General features: G+C 52.4%; 1 non-coding gene and 1 pseudogene across 1 annotated transcript; both read right to left on the bottom strand.

Moving 5' to 3' along the window:
• Positions 1-12,575: 12,575 nt before the first annotated feature.
• Positions 12,576-16,310, bottom strand: LOC147665022 (28S ribosomal RNA). Its single transcript, XR_015305065.1, has one exon. It is a non-coding gene; the product is annotated as a 28S ribosomal RNA (ribosomal RNA).
• A 1,538-nt stretch (positions 16,311-17,848) lies between these two features.
• Positions 17,849-19,555, bottom strand: LOC147665023 (18S ribosomal RNA; annotated as a pseudogene).
• Between the last annotated feature and the right edge of the window lie 1,614 nt (positions 19,556-21,169).

The following is a 21,169-nucleotide window of genomic DNA, read 5'->3' on the forward strand; positions in this document are numbered from 1 at the left end:
AGCTGTCTCACGCTGTCGAAGCTGTGCCGCGAGTAGTCTGCCCGCCTTCTCTCCCTGCTTGTAATGTCTCCCTTTCATCCTCTGTATGGTATATTCTGCCTTGGAGGTAAAGAGACCATTCAGTGCCACACGGCCAGTTTCAGGGACCTATGATGCTGAGATGTTGGTTGGACAGTGTATATGCAGGTGTAGATCAGAATGTCTTTTTCCAAATATTTTTGCCAGGTTGCTGTTAGTCTATTGGCTTTTGCTGCACCGTGCATGAGCTGGTCCCGAATGGTTGCCTTTGCTGCTGTCCATAGGGTTCTGCCAGAGTCTGTGGACCCCTGGGTATTAGAGAGATATACTTGGAGGTGCGCTTGCAGTTGAGATTTGCCTTTAGGGGTCCGGTGCCGCATTAGATTCATGCGCCAGGGTTTGCGGACAGTCTTGCCACTCTTACCTCTATTGACAGTAGGACCGGGGAATGATCAGAGAGTGCTGCTGCCAGGATGCAGGAGTCCCGGCTGAGTTGTACTGTTCTTTGGGAAAACAGGAAATAATCCAAGCGAGAGAGCGTGCCGTGGGTCAAAGAGGTGAAGGCGCCAGTGGTCCACGAGGCCGTTGTCTGCCAATATATCGTCCAGCAGGGCACTGTCCGTGGCATTACCTCTATCAATGGGGCCTGTACTGTCCAGAATTGGGTCTCTTACCAGGTTCCAGTCCCTGCCATTAAGGTATCGTGAGGTGCCTATTTTCACCATTAGGCGGTTCAGTTGTAGAAGGAATGATTTTCTTTGCTCGGGTCGGGGAGTATACTGAGCCCACCCAGATATGTCTCCCCTATTTGCAGCTTGGCAAACAAATACAGTCCATACGGGTCTATCCATTTCCCTGTCACCGTGGCCAGTAGAGATTTGCAAATGAGGTTTGCTACCCTGAATTTGATTGTGGGGTCGAAGTCCGGGATATCACTCCCCTGTACGCTGCTGTGGATCTCCTTTCCCACCCAGTCTCTGAGCAGTTTTTCAGTCTCTGAAGCGTCTTAGTCTGTTTCTTGGAGGAGTGCTACATCCACTCATTTAGACTGAAGATAGGAAAATACTTTTTTCCATTTGATATAGTGCGTCTGTCCGTGAACATTCCATGTGACTGCGCAAAGTGTGGGTGTGTGATAGTCATTCTGAAAAGATCGTATATGGCGGGCGATAAGGGGTGCCGGGTGAATGTGAGAGATCCTTCATCGATTTGTGAGGTCCACTAAAGGGGGGGCTGGGGAAAATCTCAGCTACTGCATTGTTGTGGGGAGTCGAAAAGTCTGGGTGGCCAGCTGTTGTGGTGAGAGTCTCAGGCAGGGGAGGCTCAGGTGCAGTGACAGACAGGGGGGAGGAGGCAAACAGAAAGAAGAGAGCAGGAAGGTAGCTGGGTGGGTGGGGAGAGGGGATGAGGTTGGAGGGGTATCTTGGGTCTAACCAATATACAAATGTGTGGGTCAGGAAGGGTGGGAGGGAGAGAAGGGGAAAAGGAAGGGGAGAGAGGGATGGGGTGGTTAGTGGAAGGGGTACTGGTAACGGTGGGCCCTCGGAACGCAACAAAGGTGGTATGGTGCTGAGGCGACCAGTGTTGGGGTTCAGGGGGGGGCAGGTGCTTTCTGTCTAGTTCCCCGGTCACTGGTTTTAGCATAAAGTGCCAAGTGCATATGCAAATTTATGGACGCTCCCTCGGGCTTGCTTTAAAAGGGCTTGCACGCAGGAAACCGGGGCTTGGTTTCTTGTATGGTCCCTTGCCGTGTGTTTCCAGTTCCTGTTTTTCTACCTTGTTCCCTTTTCATTGAGCTCTCATCCAGCTGTCCTGCGGAGGGCTGGATTTCGATTCCCTTTTTCCCTGTTTCTGATACCTTTGAGCATTACTGAACCCACATCGGGGACCTGTTTTGGTATTTCGGTGACGCTTTGGGATTCGCGGCTGCGTTTCCTTTGAATTCTGGCGTCCCGTTATTTTTTTCTTTTGTGTACGCAAACCATCTTGTTGTGCATCTTTTGGGTGGTTTCACGAAGGAGCTGAATAACGGGCGTTTTTTGTGCTACCTTCGTGTTCTTTTAAAGTCCAGGTTTTTTTTGGATGTCTTTCAAATTCCCCAGACGCCTTTTTTCCCCTATCCCTTCTTTATCTTTTCTTTTGTTAATTCCACCCCCTTTGACATTCTCGGTGTTTCCGAGGGGGCGTGGTTGGTCCGTGGTTACACCAAAAAAGAACTAATACGATTGCAGTGGAGTATTTCCTGTTTCGTATCAAGCTACTTCCGTTTGTTAACTGGGGTAAGCAGGGAGGTCGGTGGTTCGTGTGTGTACTTGGCACTGGTATTGTCTGTGGGGTGCGTCTAATCTTGTTCCCTTTTTCTTTTATAGCGGTCTCGTCTGGGTCGAGCAGTCAGCTGCCGGGAAGCTGGAGGAGACGAGCTGTGTTCCCCAAGACCTTGGGTTCCCTTGTTTTGTTTACCCACCTTCTCCCGGTGTCGTGTTCTCCACCACCCGGATTTATTTGTGGGTGTTGGGGGTAACGGCGAGTGTAGGGGATTGGGACGTTCTTCACTCCTGCGTTGTTTGGCTGGTTGGCATCTGAACAGAAAACCAAGCCCACGAATTGATACACCGCCCGAGTGAAGAATGGTTGAGGAGGCCACGGGAGGGGCTTCTTCGATGCAGCAACTCATGCAGGCCTTAGCACTTATGCAGGGTGAAGTCCAATCCCTTAGAGAGGAGAATCATGAGTTACGGGTGAAACTGAGTGAGGTTAAGGAAAACACCAAGAGAAGAGGGAGGGATCCCACAGTAAAGGTTAAGACCCCAGTGATTCAGCCAGCCACATTTAAGTATGAGAGGAGTGGGGGGCAGAGTGGGTCTCCTTTGTCTGTTACTGTTAACACTCCTGTGCCGGTGCCTTTAGCTGCTCCTGAGAGATTTTCTGGGGACAGTAGTAGATATGCTATCTTTATGAACCAGTGCCATTTGCACTTTGTGTCGACCAGCTGTTTTTCCCGATGACACTACAAAGGTAGCGTTTGTGATTTCATATCTTTCGGGTAATGCTGCTGGTTGGGCGGTCCCCTTAGTCGAAAACAATGACACTGTGTTAAGTAGTTTTCCGGCCTTAAAGCTCCAAATGCATAGTCTGTTTGCTAAGCATGCGTTTATGCAAGCAAGTGATGCTGAATTGCTAAAGCTACGGCAGGGTAAGCAGGACCTTCTGGCTTATGTGGCTACCTTTAACCGCTTAGTAGCAGAAACACAATGGCCCATCCTTATTTTATCAGGGCTTGTGCGAGGACTTAAAAGACATAGTCTCACAGGTAGTAGACCCCCCTGAGGATTGTGTTGAGTTTATCGATTTGGTTGTAAAACTCAACCATAGATTGAGTGAGAAGAAGGGGGAAAAGACCAGGTTTCCACCCCCGAGGACAACTGTAACAAAGAGAGAGACACCGGAAAGTGGGAGTGTAAAGACAGATCCCGAACCTATGCTATTAGGTGGGGTGCGGGGTCCCTTATCCAAGGAGGAAAAGGAGAGGAGGCGATTGTTGCAGTTGTGTTTGTATTGTGGGAGGGATGGGCACTTCGCTCGAGAGTGTCCAGTGAAACCGTCCCGGTTGCCAGTGAATAAGGCTGTGGCTTTCGTGGGAGGGGGGTGTGAGAGGCCTTCTGTCCTTGAGAGCAGTAGTTGTAATCCATATGATGTACAAGGGGCGGTTCAAAGAGTCCCACACCATTTCACGGTGACAGCTTGCTTTGCGTATTCATCTAGTGGTAGAGCATCCCTGTCGGTGTTATTGGATTGTGGGGCCACAGGGAACTTTATGGACATTGGTTTGGCCGAGAAGTTGATGGTTCCGTGTGTGTTGAAGAGACAACCCGAACCGTTGAGGGCGATTGACGGCACGGAACTGTCCTCTGGGTCAATAGTCCGGCAGACCGAACCTCTGCTGATGACATTCGATAATGGGCATTCAGAGACTGTTTGTTTCAATCTGATAGCCGCACGAGCTTTTGGGGTGGTACTCGGGGTGCCCTGGTTACAGGCCCATAATCCCAGGATAGATTGGGCGCGGAGGTTGGTCACGCTTGATTCAGAGTATTGCCTTCTGCACTGTTATTGTGAGGCGACTGATTGGGTGTCTCCGTTGTCTTGTGCAGCGAGTGGTTGTGTTCAGAACAGTTTGCCTTCTACGTTTGTGGCATACAAGGAAGTATTTGATAAAGATCATGCGTGTTTATTTTTGCCACCACACAGGGCTTTTGATTGCTGCATTGATTTGGTTCCGGGGGCCATTTTGCCCTGTAGTAGGGTTTATGCATTGTCAGAGCCGGAGGAGAAACATCTACGGCAGCATTTGGATGAAAAGTTGAAGAATGGGTTCATTCGACCTTCTTCTTCGCCTGTATCCTCCTCCATCTTTTCCATACCGAAGAAGGAGGGTGATCTCCGCGCTTGCGTGGACTACAGAGCGTTGAATAAAGTTACCATAAAGAACAAGTACCCATTACCTCTCAGACCGGTGTTGTTAGATCAGCTGCGACATGCCAAGGTGTTTACAAAGCTTGATTTAAGAGGTGCTTACCATCTAGTTCGCGTCATAGAGGGCGACGAATGGAAAACGGCGTTCCGCACTAAGTTTGGTTTATTTGAGTATTGTGTTATGCCTTTTGGTTCTTGTAACGCCCCTGCCGCTTTTCAGTTTTTTATTAATGATGTTTTGCGTGAGTTTTTTGATATCAGTGTGATTGTTTATATTGATGACATTTTGTTTTTTTTCCCTGTCCTTTGAGGATCATGATGCTCATGTTTCGCAGGTTTTGTCTAAGTTGTTGGAACACCGTTTATTTGTCAAGCTGGATAAGTGCACGTTTGGTGCGACACATGTTGAGTTTTTGGGTTTCTTGATTTCGGCGGATGGTATTAAGATGGATCCCCGGAAAATTGAAGCCATTATCAACTGGCCCATACCCACATGTGTCAAGGACATACAGGTACTACTTGGATTCTCCAACTTCTATAGGCGTTTTATTAGCCATTTCTCTGATATTGTTTCGCCTATGACTTCATTGTTGAAGAAGGGAGTGGTGTTTGATTGGACGCCTGCAGCACAGTTGGCTTTGGAAAGTTTGATTGGGCATTTTACATCTGCTCCTGTGTTGATGCATCCTGATCCTGCCCTTCCATTTTATGTTGAAGCGGATGCGTCCCAGCTAGCAGTTGGGGGTGTGTTGTCTCAGCGTGATAGCAAGACTGGGTTGATGCATCCAATCGCATTCTTTTCGAAAAAACTACTACCTGCTGAGCAGAATTACACCGTGGCCGAGAGGGAGCTATCGGCCATAAAGCTGTCTTTTGAGGAATGGCGACACTATCTTTGGGGGGCTCGTCACCCCATTACGATCTATACGGATCATAAGAACTTGAGTTTTTCCGTTCTGCCAGAGCTTTGACTCCCCGGCAGATGAGATGGGTGCTGTTTTTCAATGAATACGATTTTACCATCACGTATAGGCCAGCTGCTCAACAGGGGAAGACTGATGCGTTATCTCGGATTTATGCGGATCCGTCACAAGGCCGGAAGGTAGAGGGGACCCGATTTATGATCCCAAGTGAAAAGATCGTTGGTTGTGCCTCCATGGACGACTTCTTGGTTAAAGTGCAAGAAGAAATGAAACAGTTGGATCTGGCTCCGTGGCTGTCGGAACCTGGGTTTACGTTAAGGGATGGGTTGTTGTATCAGGCAAAGAAGCTGTTTGTGCCCCCTGAGTTGCGTACATTGGTTCTTACTTATTGTCATTCAACGTCCTTGGTGGGGCATCCTGGGGTCAATAAGACCAAAGAGCTGTGTACGCGTTGGTTCTGGTGGAAGTCTTTGGCCCACGATGTGCAGGTATTTGTGGCCTCATGCCTGGTGTGTGCTGTTAGTAAGTCCTCGCACATGTCACCATCTAGGTTGTTGCACCCTTTGCCAGTGCCTCCCTCCCCTGGCATACGATCAGTATGGATTTTGTGACCGATTTGCTGCCTGATTCAGGGTTTACGACCATTTTGGTCGTAGTGGATTTATTCACTGAAACGGCACACTTCGTTCCTTTGCCAGGGTTACCCACGTCTAGGGAATTGGCTGATGTATTTATGGCCCAAGTGATCCAATTGCATGGGGTGCCTACTGCCATCGTTTCAGATAGAGGGGCACAGTTTGTATCAAGTTTCTGGACTGCCCTATGCCGGTCTTTAAAGATGGACGTACGGTTGTCAACAGCTTACCATCCACAAAGCGACGGGAAAACTGAACACACCAATCAAACGATGGAGCAGTATTTGCGATGTTTGCCAACTTCACTGATGGGCAGTTGGGTACAAGCCCTTCCTGTGGCTGGGTTTGCCTATAATAACAGTATGCACTCAGCATTAGGTATGTCGCCGTTTTTCTGTTCGATGGGGTTCCATCCCAAGACAATTCCCAATCAACCATCTGAGAGGGTGCCAGCAGGGGATTCCCTTAGTAGGGATTTGATTGATATCTGGAAGAAAGCCCAACAGCAGCTGTTTGAGGCTAAGAAGGTCATGAAGGTACAGGCAGACCAGCTCCCCTGTATGCAGTTGGGGATAGGGTTTGGCTAGCAACAAAAAACCTGAGGTTGCCGGGACCGAGGAAATTGCAGCCTCGGTTTGTGGGTCCCTTTTCTGTCCAGAAGGTGGTGAATCCAGTAGCGATTATGTTGACCTTACCGGTTGAGTATAGCATTCATCCTGTGTTTCATACCTCTTTGTTGAAGCCTTATGTCACCACCACTCAAGAGTTGCCACCACCTCCTCCTGTTTTGATTGATGATAACGTGGAGTATGAGGTTAATACTGTGTTGGATTCTAAGTGGATGAGGAGACGGTTGTACTACCTTATAGACTGGAAGGGGTATCCCCAGAGGATCGTTCTTGGGTTCCAGCGAGTCGGGTGCATGCTGCCCGGTTGGTACGTCTGTTCCATCGCCTGCACACTGGCAAACCAAGGCCGGTGAGAAGGCTTTCATGGGGGGTACTGTTGGGTTTCATGGGGGGCAGGTGCCTTCTGTCTAGTTCCCCGGTCACTGGTTTTAGCATAAAGTGCCAAGTGCATATGCGAATTTATGGACGGTCCCTCGGGCTTGCTTTAAAAGGGCTTGCCCGCAGGAAACCAGTGCTTGGTTTCTTGTATGGTCCCTTGCCGTGTGTTTCCAGTTCCTGTTTTTCTACCTTGTTCCCTTTTCATTGAGCTCAATTCCAGCTGTCCTTCGGAGGGCTGGATTTCGATTCCCCTTTTTCCCTGTTTCTGATAACTTTGGGCATTACTGAACCCACATCGGGGACCAGTTTTGGTATTTCGGTGACGCTTTGGGATTCGCCGCTGCGTTTCCTTTGAATTCTGACGTCCCGTTATTTTTTTCTTTTGTGTACGCAAACCATCTTGTTGTGTATCTTTTGGGTGGTTTCACGAAGGAGCTGAATAACGGCCATTTTTTTTGCTACCTTCGTGTTCTTTTAAAGTCCAGGGTTTTTTTGGGTGTCTTTCAAATTCCCCAAACGCCTTTTTTCCCCTATCCCTTCTTTATCTTTTCTTTTGTTAATTCCACCCCCTTTGACATTCTCTGTGTTTCCGAGGGGGCGAGGTTGGTCCGGGGTTACACCAAAAAAGAACCAATACGATTTCAGTGGAGTATTTCCTGTTTCGTATCAAGCTACTCCCGTTTGTTAACTGGGGTAAGCAGGGAGGTCGGTGGTTCGTGTGTGTACTTGGCACTGGTATTGTCTGTGGGGTGTGTCTAATCTTGTCCCCTTTTTCTTTTATAGCGGTCTCGTCTGGTTCGAGCAGTCAGCTGCCGGGAAGCTGGAGGAGATGAGTTGTGTTTCCCAAGACCTTGGGTTCCCTTGTTTTGTTTACCCACCTTCTCCCGGTGGCGTGTTCTCCACCACCCGGATTTATTTGTGGGTCTTGGGGGTCACGGCGAGGGTAGGGGATTGGGACGTTCTTCACTCTTCGGTGTTTGGCTGGTTGGCATCGGAACAACCAGAACCTGCTGTATGTGTGATATGGATCTGTAACACTGGGGGTGAGCCACAGGGAAATGAAGGAGGGCATTGGGGAGTGATAAGTAGGAGGGGAGGGTTGTCAGCTGCTATGCAGAGCTGGGTATCCTTAACTTTCCACTGCAGGTCTAGACTCCCTGGAGGGCCACTCCAGGGTGAGGGACTCATCCAGAGGACGGGGCGATAGAACAGAGGCGTGGGGCTGGACAAAGCAGAGGACAGCTGCACTACATGGACTGAGGGGTTTGCAGTGTAGGTGGTGGGAGGGAGAGGAAGTGAAAGGAGGGAGGGGCGACTGCCTGGAGTGTGGGGGGCACCCAGAGGAAGCATATCAGCATGGTGAGCACACCTTGTGGCGTGGGGGATGACAGGCGTAGCCTTCTCATAAGATAGGGCCTTTGGTGATAATTCCAAACATATCATATGGGGAAGGATATAAGATATATGAGCTACAACAGCGAGGAACATACCTTGCATATATAACTATTCAAACATGTTACATATAGTATAGTATAACATAGTGTTATAACATAATATAACATAGTGGTTGGGTGATACTCAGCTGTCCGTCGCCTGGAGGGCTGCCGTCTTCTCAATATAGAGTCCCTGTCCTGTTTTGGTTCTGGATAGGGGGTGGGGGTGAGGTGATCTCAGCCAAGGCCCTCGAGTTCAGTCTGCAATCGAGGAAGGTTTTAAAGGAGAACGGGATTTGTCTCTTGCTTGTTCTTGCATGAAGACTGCAACAGTTTGGAAGGCCGAGGCCTTGTCCTCGTGGGTGCGTGTGGATTTCTCAAGGTCCCTGCCCCTATGTCTTGAACCACTGGTGCTCTGCATTCTGATATCCAATGCTTGAGAAGAGAGGTCAGCTTGTGTCTGCTCCCGTATTGAATTTTGGGTGTCCATGGACTGTGGCTCTTTGCAGCTCAGTAATATGCGCAGATCCTCCGGATCGTAGATGTCCCTGGAGTCCACATCTTTAGTGATACGGAAGCGGGCAGGCTCGAAGAGGCTGTATTTGATATTCCTTTGCTGGAGTCAGGGTCTCAGAGAGGATTGCCTTGCAGCGTTCATTAGTCTCTCTGGAGAAGTCTGCGTATGTCGTATCCTTTGTACTGAAACGAGCCTTGGGTGTGCCCTGCTGCCAGTAGTTGCCTTCCCTGCTCTTGTAGAAGGAAGCAAGCAATGAGGTGTCTTGGGCATGTGGCAGGATTTTTGCAGGGGGGCTGATACGGTGGTTGCGTTGTAATTCCAGCGGTAGGCCCAAAGAGTTGCTGACTAGCTTCGGGAGGATGTCGCCGAGAAATGCTTTGACATTTAAGCCTTCGATCTTCTACGGGGATCCAAGAAAATGGACGTTATCTCTCCTGCTGCAGTATTCCAAGTCAACTACCTTGCTACGGAGGAGTAGAAGTTCCTGATCCCTGCTTTGTATGGATTCTAGGCGTCCCACTACCATTTTCAGTCTTTGGTCCAATCCCTCCGCTTGTTTGTGGAACAACGCAATGTCTGCTCTGATCGACTTCGCTTCTGCCGCTAGGGAGTAGATATTAGTGTCCATTAGTTGACTGCAAAGATTTCTAGCAAAATGTGGTCCATGGTTTCTCTCTGTGCAGAGATTGATGCAGTCTGGGGGGGAGCCTCTGTGGGAGGGATGGTACCCTTTGTGGCCATATTACACAAGGCTTTGTTCCTGCCTCTAGGCTCAGTGCACACATCCGCTTACTGGGATGCTCCTCTGCCAGTATGGTGCATCGGCAGTACTAAATCACAAGTCCTTGGCGGGACGGGTGCAGGGGATCCTGTGCTACGTTACTGGTTCACTCCGTGATATGCCAGTTATCAATGGTTTGTGGACGGCTTGATGTGGCCTGAACAGGCTGCCGGGTAGTAGCAGGGGTCTTCAGAGGCACCTTCTCAGGATGAAGGCTGTGCAGTGATTGTCCCCGGTGCATTTGGGTACTCAGCTGTGTGACCACTGCCTGCTGGGCTTGATGTGTTGTGTTCCTGCGGCCCCTGGGGTTCCGTGGTCGTAACTAGTGGGCAGTGTCATCTGACTACGCATTAGCTGAGGCTTCCTGCATGCCTCTAGGCCCAATGCGTTTGTCCATTTCCGCGGGCGCACTCCTGCCTACGGTCTCCTGCCGTGCCAGGTTGCGGATTGTTAGCTGTGGGAGTTCATAACACCCCAAAGGACATCAAAGATGTGACCCCAGTTGTTCCAAAAAGGCCACAGCCTCCCTCCGGAGTCCGTCCCTGAGCGGAGCTCACATATCAGTTGGCCATCATCGATCATGGCCAGACCACGCCCTCATTTCCTACTTTTTACATAAAATGCACCCTGACCTATGAGTCTTAAGGGCCTAAATTAGAGGTGACTTGTAAGTATTAAAAAATAAGCTTTAGGCCTGGCAAAAGATGTATTTTACCAGATTGAAATGGCAGTTTAAAACTGCACTACTTGGTGTTGTAGCAGGCCTGAGATATGTGTTAAAAGGCTACTCCAATGGGTGGCACAATGAGTGCTGCAGTAACACTAGTAACATTTAATTTACAAGCCCTGGGCACGCATACCAGAGACTTACAAGTAAATTAAATGTGCCAATTAGGTGTAGGCCAATCTTTCCATGCTTGAAGGAGAGAGCACAAGCACTGGAGCACTGGTTAGCAGTGGTAAATTGTACAGCGTCATAATGCTAACAAAAACGGGTTCAGCAACAGGAGGCAAAAATATGAGGGTGATCCTGCAAAAAGGGCCCAGTCCAACAATCCTATATTGTGTTCCATTGGATCCCCAAAGTAAGTCAGCAAGTGCTTGATGCTCTCCGTGTCCAGCCGATATGTGAAGGTGTAGGCTATGGGTATGTTCAGAGGGGGTAGACCTCGGTTGATGAGCTTGGTCTTTCTTCTCTACATTGGAGCTAGAAATGCCTCTGGAGACTGCTGCATCCTCTTGTTGCTGCTGCTCTTGTACTTGCAGGACCTTCATTCGGAAGCTGTGAGAATGAGGAATTTTTTTTTGTCTTTTTCCCACAGGAATCTGATATCAAGTTTGCCAAAAGATGCGCGACCAGCATTTTTATAGTCTTGCCTGCCTACTTGCATTCATCAGTACCTTTGGGTATTCCTTATTTATCAAAATAAGCCAGTGTACTATGAAGGCATATGATGCAACAGTCATGAATCGTAATTGTTTTGTTGTATGCTTTAGTCTTATATCCTGACAGACTAGCTGTGAGTTTGGCATTTTGCGTTGCTTACACTTTCACATATAAATGTTACAGGTATTTCTCCAATCACCATGATTTACTACCTGCTCCTAACAAATGGAGTTTTCTGTGCTATTTCCAAATCTCAGGCAGCTTCAGCTGCAACCTGTAAAGTGCAATATGACTAGGTGTAGAATTTCACCTACTACTACCTGGTGAAGAATCTCACCTGTCATCACCCTTGGGATACCAGAATCGAGTAATACTGTGTGTAGAAAGGCACCAGATAATATTTGTAATCATGTAGAATATTATTACAACACAAAGTGATTCAGTCCACACAACTCGTAGTGATGACGTAAGTAGCAAATGTATCTTTTTTTCCAGAGTCATGGAGAGACTAACACAACACCAAATATGTTCAGTAGTAACATAAGGGTGGCATAGTTAGCCAGTCACCCCCGATCCCTGGCCCGGTCCCTGCTCTTAAGATCGCAGCCAGGCTGGGGAGAGCCTCCTTGTGACCTGCTGGACCCCTGTCCCCAGTGCCCAGAGCCTCCGATGGCTTGCAGGACCGGGGGACTCCTACACCCTCACCCCCAGCGCCCGGACCCTCGGCTGGAACCAAGGAGGGTTAAGCCCAGGTCACGTCCTCTCCCCGCCCGCCTGCCCGGGAGCCTATTTTCCTCGACTATTAACAGAACCTTGGGGAAGGACAAAAGTTGGAGGGAGCCCCGCCGGCCAGCAGGCTGGCCATCTGGTCACACAGCCCGCAGGGCCATCTGGTCACCAGGCCTGCAGGGCAATCTGGTCACCCGACCCACAAGGTCATCTAGTCGCCTGCCCTGCAGGGTCATCTGGTCGCGCAGCCAGGCAACCAGATGGCCTGGGATGACCCAGCACCCAGATGGCCTGAGGCAGCCGGACCCAGTCACCCTTGCCATCCAACGACGGCACGGGTGGCCAGGTGCTCCGAGGCCACTGATCTGGAGGCTCCTTCCCTGAGGCTGCTCATCTCCCTGCTCGACTTGTTTGGGAGCAGGGGGAACTGGGGCCCGGCTGGCCCAGGCCATCTGGTCACCCTGCTGACCCGTAAGGGGTGGTGGCCCATATCCCCGCACCCCGGTAGTGTGGGGACGGGAGGGGGAGGCCCGTGCCGGAGGGCAATGGTGGAGTTGGCCTCCCGCAAGCCCACATCACCCCCACTGCATCCCTCCCGCCGCCCAAGCAGCAGAGGGACCCACCCCTGGGTGTGGTGGAGGAGGCCTTCCGCAAGCACCCATGCACAGAAAGACAAAAGCTTGGCTAAGAGGATGACTTTCAATAGATCACAGCAAGTTAGCTGCTCTACTACTTACAAAACCCTGACTCAGAATCAGGTAATCTATGAATGATTTAGCACCAGGTGCCCCACGAACATGCGATGCACTAAGGGCGATGGAGGCGACCACGTTCCATCCGTGCTCCGTGCTCCAGTCTCCAAGCGAGCAGCTCTATGCACAGGCCCCTTGAGAGAGGCCGGCTATCCCATGCCAACCGCAGCTCCACAGCACTGCAGTATTATTCCGGTTTAGGGGGGATTCTGACTTAGAGGCATTCAGCCATAATCTCACAGATAGTAGCTTTGCCCCATTGGCTCCTCAGCCAAGCACATACACCAAATGTCTGAACCTGCGGTTCCTCTCGTACTGAGCAGGATTACTATTGCAACAAGACATCATCAGTAGTATAAAACTAACCTGTCCCACAACGGTCTAAACCCAGCTCATGTTCCCTATTAGTGGGTGAACAATCCAACGCTTGGTGAATCCTCCTTCACAATGATAGGAAGAGCCAACATTGAAGGATCAAAAAGCGACGTCGCTATGAAAGCTTGCCCACCACAAGCCATTTATCCCTGTGGTAACTTTTCTGACACCTCCTGCTTGAAATCCAAAAAGTAAAAAGGTTTGGGAGGCCCAGCTCTCAAGGTCTGTATTCATACTGAAAATCGGGATCAAGCGAGCTGTTGCCCTTCTGCTCCACAGGAGGTTTCTGTCCTCCCTGAGCTCACCTTAGGACACCTGCGTTATCGTTTGGCAGGTGTACCACCCCAGTCAAACTCCCCAACTGCCACTGCCCCCGGAGCCGGAAGCAAAAGCCCCACAGGGCTCGCCCCCTCACCTCACCAGGTAAGTAAGAAAACAATAAGAGTAGTGGTATTTCACCGGCGGCCCGAGGGCCCAACTTATCCTACACCTCTCATGTCTCTTCACAGTGCCACACTAGAGTCAAGCTCAACGGGGACTTCTCTCCCCGCTGATTCTACCAAGCCCGTTCCCTTGGCTGTGGTTTTGCTAGATAGTAGGTAGGTACAGTGGTAAACTCGTTCATCCATTCATGGGCATCACTAATTAGATGACAAGGCATTTGGCTACCTTAAGAGAGTCATAGTTTACCCGCGCTTCTTTGAATTTCTTCACTTTGACATTCAGAGCACTGGGCAAAAATCACATCGCGTCAACACCCGCCTCGGGCCTTCGTGATAATTTGTTTTAATTAAACAGCTGGATTCCACTGGTCTGCACCAGTTCTAAGTCAGCTGCTAGGCACCGGCCGAGGCGGAACTCCCGCCAGGGAGGGGGCACGGGGAGAGGTGACCACCGCAGCTGGGGCGATCCACAGGAAGGGCCCGGATCGTGTCCAGAATTGGCGCCGCCCCTGAGGGAGGCGCATCATCCAGCTGCGGCACGCACCCAGCCAGCTTCGCGCCCCAGCCCAACTGGCCCAACCTTTAGAGCCAATCCTTATCCCGAAGTTACGAATCTGACATGACAACTTCCCTTACCTACATTGTTCCAACATGCCAGAGGCTGTTCACCTTGGAGACCTGCTGCGGATATGAGTATGGCCCGGTGCGAGATTTACAACATCTCCCCCTAGATTTTTAAGGACCAGCGAGAACTCAATGGACGCTGCCAGAACCGTGGCGCTTTCCAAGGCTCGGGTCCCAATCTCGGGGCGTACCCATTCCAGGGCGCCCTGCCCTTCGCAAAGAAAAGAGAACTCTCCCCGGGGTTCCCACTGGCTTCTCCAGGATCGTTTGCTTTACAGCACTGGATGCTGCGAGGGCACCCGTTTTTGCCACTCCGGGTTCGGGGATCTGAACCCGACTCCCTTTCGATCGGCCAAGGCCAATGGAGGCCATCACCCATCCCTTCTGAACGGCGCTTGCCCATCTCTTAGGACCGACTGTCCCGAACTGCTGTTCACATGGAACCCTTCTCCACTTTGGCCTTCAAAGTTCTCATTTGAATATTTGCTGCTACCACCAAGATCTGCACCTGCAGCAGCTCCACCTGGGCCTTTGCTCCGGGCATCTGTGTGCAACGCAGCAGCCCTCCTAATCATCGAGGCTTAGCCCCCGCAGTTCTCAGGGATGACTGGGTATGAGCCCGACACTCCAGCAGCATTCATTTTCAGGGCTAGTTGATTTGGCAGGTGAGTTGTTATACACTGCTTAGCGGATTCTGACTTCCATAGCCACCATCCTGCTGTCTATAAAAACCAACACCTTTTCTGGGGTCTGATGAGTGTCAGCATTGGGCGCCTAAACCCGGCGTTCGGTTCATCCCGCAGCGCCAGTTCTGCTTACCAAAGGTGGCCCTCTAGGTGCTCGCATTCCATGCCCGACTCCACACCAGCGAGCTGGGCTTATTTACAGTTTGAGAATAGGTTGAGATCGTTGCGGCCCGAAAGACCTCTAACCATTCGCTTTGCCAGATAAAACTGGGGGCTCTGAGCGCCAGCTATCCTGAGAGAAACTTCGGAGGGAACCAGCTACTAGATGGTTCGATTATTCTTTCGCCCATATTTCCAGATCGGACGACCTTTGCAAGCCAGGGCTGCTATGGACCTCCACCAGAGTTTCCTCCAGGATCTGGCTTTGCCCTGCCCAGGCATAGTTCACCATCCTTCAGGTCCTATCATGCACGCTCATGCTACACCTCCCCGACAGAGTGGATGAGATGGGCCGGTGGTGTGCCTGTCGCGGGAAGCGTGGCAGGATCCCACCTCAGCCGGCCCTCACCTTAATTGTGCCACAGGGTTTCGCTCAGCCCTCCGAGTCGCTCACATGTTAGAGTCCTAGGTTCGTGTTTCAAGACGGATCGGGTGGGTAACCAACATCGCAGCAGACCCCTGGTGCCCAGAATGGGCAGCCCCACCTGGCGGTGCGACGCATCGAGGGGCACTGGCACAGTCCGCCACAGTCCGCTCCGCGCAGGGGTCCTGTGCCTCCTTCCATGCCCCATTGTGCCCCAAGGGGCGGCCAGGTGCAGGTACCCAGGGGAGGGTGCAGAAGCGGTCGAATTTCTCTCGGCCCGCAAACACGGTGCAGCTGCTGCCATGGGGGCTGTAACACCCTCCGCCAAAGCGGGGGCCCACCTGCAACCCGAAGCATTCCAAGCTGACCCAGAGCTGATTGAGGCGCACGGCCATGGAGGGAATACGCCCTGCTGGGCCAGGTAGGGCCTGGCACTGGTCCCTCGGAGGGGATCCGGAACTCCCGGGCACCGACCTTCCCACTGTGTTGAATCCTCCACGTGGACTGCACTTACCCCACCCATTTACCTCTCAACAATTTCACGCCCTCTTGAACACTCCCTTCAAAGTTCTTTTCAACTTTCCCTTACGGTACTTGTTGGCTATCAGTCTAGTGCCCGTATTTAGCACAAGATAGAGTTTACCACTCGTTTAGATTGCATTTCCAAGCAACCCGAGTCCGAGAAGACCTGCTCCCGGCACGCCGGGGGCCGCTACAGGCCTAACACTGTCCGCAGGGGTGAGCTTCAATCAGAAGGACTTGGACCCCCTGAGCGACGCCGGGGAGTTGATCTTCTGTATGCCACATATCCAGCGCCGCCGCCAGGTGGGGATTCGGCGCTGGGCTCTTCCCTCGCCGTTACTAGGGTAATCTTGGTTCATTTCCTTTCCTCCGCTTAGTAATATTCTTAAATTAAGCAGGTCGCCATGTCTGATCTGAGGTTGTAGTCGGAAAAAAAATGCTGAAGTGTCGGGCGGAGCCGCCAGGGTTCGCCCTCCCCGGGAAGCCAGCATAGGATGTGGGAGCCTAAGGCACATGCGAGTGGGCAGCTGGTGAGACACCACAGACAGTCACGCACAGCATGCAGCCAGGTGCCCCAGGACGGGCCCGGGGCATAGAAGTCACCGGATCTTTTGACTGGGTGTGAGTGTTTGATTGATTCAGATGCTCCGTCCATCACCACCGGTCCTCGAAGCTTGTTTCCAGTCCAGGGAAGACATGGCTTGGCAGTTCGGGCTAGACGGTTCCCATGAGGCACAGGGTCAGACTGATTTGCATATAGCCATGTCTGAACTGGGGTGGCAGAGTGGGCTAAAGAACGGTGATGGATTAAATCCAGATCTTTTGACTGGGTTTGAGTGTTTGATTGATTCAGATGCTCCGTCCATCACCACCCCCTTTTGTACCACTTATAGCCCCAGGAGGAACCCAGGGCAACAAGGTGCATTTGAAGTGTTGATGATCAATGTGTCCTGCAATTCACACTAATTCTCGCAATTCTCGAAAATGTTCGCCCACCTGCAGGCACAGGAGAGGCGGGAGGAAGGCAATGCAATCCGTCCACCGCCCGTGCAGTGAGACAGTCCGGGCGCCCTGTTCAAGGCTTTCCCTTCTGAGTCAGACTGCACTATTGGGAGGAAAAAAATATTAGCAGGCGCTTGGCCCGGGAGTCCCCACCACCCACCCGCGGGCAAGGAAGGGGGCTTCCAAAGCAACAGTAGCAGGCATCTGCCCCGCAGTCACCAGTGCCTCCCGGGGTAGCTGGGAGGGACCACACGAGTCTTCAAACCCCTTGGCCTGGCTGCACGGGACCGGGTCAAACTGGGTACCTGGCAACGAAGGAGGGTTACCCAGCCTGCACGTCAGCCATCTGTCACCAGGCAGCCCCAAACAGTGCCAACGGGTTAGTGGGAAACCCACCCCACCCTTGCCCAGGTCGGAGGCACTGGAAGGGGAGAGCCAGGCAGCTCCCCATCCCACATACTTCCCACCGAGTACAGCCGGGGGTCCCCTCGCAGGCCCTTGGCTCCTTCTCTTCCAGGCTACCCTGCTGCACAAGAATGGCTGCTACACATTGGCTCGAAGCCTGGACAGGCCGAGACTCGGGCACGGGAGGGCCCAGGGCAGCAGGGCATTTTTAGGGTGGGCGTGATCCCAGCCAGAGAGGTACTGCCATTCAGTTTCCTCCACTGCGGGGTTCGTGGCGGGTGATCATGGGTTCTGTCTCGGGAGAGCCCACTGCTGCGCCCCTCCAAGAGAAAGGGACAGGGGCTGTGTGCTGCCCCGTCCCATGTCCCTCAGTCGGTTGGATCCTCCCCGGCAGAGGAAGACCTACCGAGGCCCCCCCATGCAGCCACGGACGGGACCACACCATCGGCTAGGGTGCACCCGGGCAGGGCCGGGCCCAGTACATACGGTGTGCTTGCAGGAGGCAGCGACGACTTTGGGCCGACGCCGTTGGTCGCTCAGGCCGCTCCGCCATTAATGATCCTTCCGCAGGTTCGCCTACGGAAACCTTGTCATGACTTTTACTTCCTCTAGATAGTCAAGTTTGATTGTCTGATTGCCGCTCCGCCAGGGTCATTCCAAGGACCTCACTAAACCATCCAATCGGTAGGTGCAAAGGGCGGTGTGTACAAAGGGCAGGGACTTACTCAAAATGAGCTTATGACCCGCACTGGGAATGTCTCGTTCATGGGAAATAATTGCAATCCCCAATCCCTATCACGCTGATCCGGTCAGTGTAGCGCTCGTGCAGCCCCGCACATCTATGGGCATCACAGACCTGTTATTGCTCGATCGCATGTGGCTGAAAGTCACTTGTCACTCTAAGAAGTTGGACGCTGACCGCTGGGGGTCACGTAACTAATTAGCATGGATGAGTTTCATTAGTTATTGGAATTAACCAGACAAATCGCTCCACCAACTGCCATGCACCACCACCCACACAATTGAGAACGAGCTATCAATCTGTCAATCCTTTCCGTGTCCGGGCTGGGTGAGGTTTCCCATGTTGAGTCAGATTAAGCTGCAGGCTCCACTCCTGGTGGTGCCCTTCCGTCAATGCCTTTAAGTTTCAGCTTTGCAACCATACTCCCCTCGGAACCCAAGGACTTTGTTTTCCCGCAACCTGCTCGCCGGATCATGGGAATAATGCCGCTGGATCGCTAGTTGGCATTGTTTATGGTCGGAACTACAACAGTATCTGATCATCTTTGAACCTCTGACTTTCGTTCGTGATTAATGAACATTTTTGAAAGATACTTTCGCTTTGGTTCATCTTGCGCCGGTCCAAGAATTTTACCTCTAGCGGCACAATATGAATGCCCGGCCGTCCCTCCGAATCATACCCCCAGTTCCGAAAACCAACAAAATAGAACCGGAGTCCTATTCCATTATTCCTAGCTGAAGTATTCAAGTAACCGGCCTGCTTTCAACACTCTAATTTTTTCAAAGAAAACACCTCAGACTCCCAGGACACTCAGTCAAGAGCATCAAGGGAGCGCTGAGAGGCAGGGGCTGGGACAGGCAGTAGCTCGCCTCGCAGGGGACCACCAGCTCGATCCCAAGGTCCAACTATGAGCTTTTTATCTGCAGCAATTTAATATAGGCTATTGGAGCTGGAATTACCACAGCTGCTTGCACCAGACGTGCCCTCCAATGGATCCTTGTTAAAGGATTTAAAGTGTATTCATTCCAATTGCAGGGCCTCGAAAGAGTCCTGTATTGTTATTTTTCATCACTAACTCTCTAAGTCGGGAGTGGGTAATTTGCATGCCTGCTGCCATCCTTGGATGTGGTAGCCGTTTCTCAGGCTCCCTCTCAGGAATCGAACCCTGATTCCCAGTTATCCGTGGTCGGTAGGCACAGAAAGTACCATCGAAAGTTGATAGGGCAGACATCCGAATGTATTGTTGCCATCACGGGGACATGCGATCGGCCCGAGGTTATCTAGAGTCACCAAAGCGGCCATGGTCTGATAAATGCACACATCCCGGGAGGTCAGCGCTCGCCAGCATGTATTAGCTCTAGAATTACCACAGTTACCCAAGTAAAAGTTTGAGCAATCAAAGGTACCATAACTGATTTAATTAGCTATTCCGATTTTCACTGTACCAGCCGTGTGTATTACACGTGCATGACTTAATCTTTGAGACAGGCATATGCTACTGGAAGGATCAACCAGGTAGCCGCACCTGCTGACGGGGTGGGTTTTGGGAGCCGCGTGCCCATCTCCCCGACCGGCAACCTTCACACACCCCTCCCTCTTGGGAACCTGCTATTGGAAGGAGCCCACACGCCTGGGTGGGAGGGCTCGCTGGAGGGGTGGAGAGGTGCGGTCGCATGGGCACTGGTGGGTCCAGCTGGCTCCCCCGGAAGGGAGTGACAGGCCAAGGTGTAGCTTGAGCAAGACGCAGGGGTGCCAGAGCCTGGTGGCGGCGGCATCCCTTGGAACAGTTGTTCCGAGCTGCTGTGGAAATGTGCTGGGTGTGGTGCACAGGGCCTACGAACCTGCCGAGCACCAGCATCCGAGGGCCTGGTGCCACCCAACCCCTTCCACTCAGAGCACTTGGGAGCATGAGCTGCTGGGGCAGCTCGGCCTTCGCTCTGCTGGGTAGGGCGAAGGGCCTCCCGCTAGGTGGCAGGCCCAGAAGTTGCCTGGTCCATGCGGGGTGGAAGCTCCTTGCTTGAAACAGCCGAGGCTGGCCAAGCAGTCCATCCCTAAACAGACCGAGAGTGCCCAATCGATCGGAGTACAGCTGGGGCCTCCCCTGGAAGGCCGTCCTGCATGGGGGAAGGCCAGCTGAGCGTCCCTGCCTGCTCCCGGGGTTAGCAGGTTTGGAGGAAAGGCCCATCGGGAAGGGGCTAAGAGGCAGGCGCAAACCCTGGCCCATGGGGGCCCTTGCGGGCGGGCCCGGATTCTGCATTCCCCTGTCTCAGAATTGCAGAGATCTCATGGCGGTCTGACTGAGCAGGCTCTGGAGAAAGGACCATCAGGAATGGTCTGAGAGGCAGGTGCAGGTGACTGACCATCTACCTAGTAATCTGGAGGAAAATGACCCCCCTCTCTTGTAATACGTGCACACAAGGTGACAAAGGGGACTCAAGGCTCAAATGTGTCTGACCTCCTGGAGCCCTCGCTGGGATCAGGGAGGCAAATGAGCCCTTATCGGGACTTCCAGGGAAGCCCGGACATCTGGTCGCCCCATAGGAAAGCATTACATGCGACCAGATGGCGCGACCAGATGGCTGAAGGGAAAGGTGCGACCAATTGGCCGAGGGAAAAGGAGGGACCAGATGGCTGGACTCGAAAGGGAGGCCATCTGGTCACGCTGTGCCCAAATGAGAGTGAGCGGGAGCTGGGCCTCAGCCATGAGGGCTGTGAGGGGGAGCCGCCAGGCCCTCCGAACCGGGGCCTGCGGACACCTTGACAAGCAGGCAAAGTGGGGAGGGCTGCAGAGGACTGACGGAACCCGTCCCAGGCCCTTGGCGGAGCAGCTGGGTGGGGGACGGGGCCTAGGGCTGGAGCACCCGACCCAGGGCCCAGCGGGGCCCCTAAACCCAGTCGGGGGTCCCAGACCCAGAGGTAAAGCAGCAGCCTATCCGGGCCCATGGGACCCCATCCCGGGCACCCTGCCATGCGGCAGGACCGAGGACAGAGCCTGGGGTGGGGAGGCCACCTCCCCGGGGCCTTCAGGGGTACTTGCTGGAGCTCCTGAACCCAGCAGGGGAGGCTCCAGGGGCACGACAGAACCCTGTCTTGGTCCTTTTGTAGAGCAGCAGGCTGGGGGACAGGGCTGGA

The sequence above is a fragment of the Lissotriton vulgaris genome, unplaced genomic scaffold, assembly GCF_964263255.1.
Source record: "Lissotriton vulgaris unplaced genomic scaffold, aLisVul1.2 SCAFFOLD_884, whole genome shotgun sequence".
Lineage (NCBI taxonomy): Eukaryota > Metazoa > Chordata > Amphibia > Caudata > Salamandridae > Lissotriton > Lissotriton vulgaris.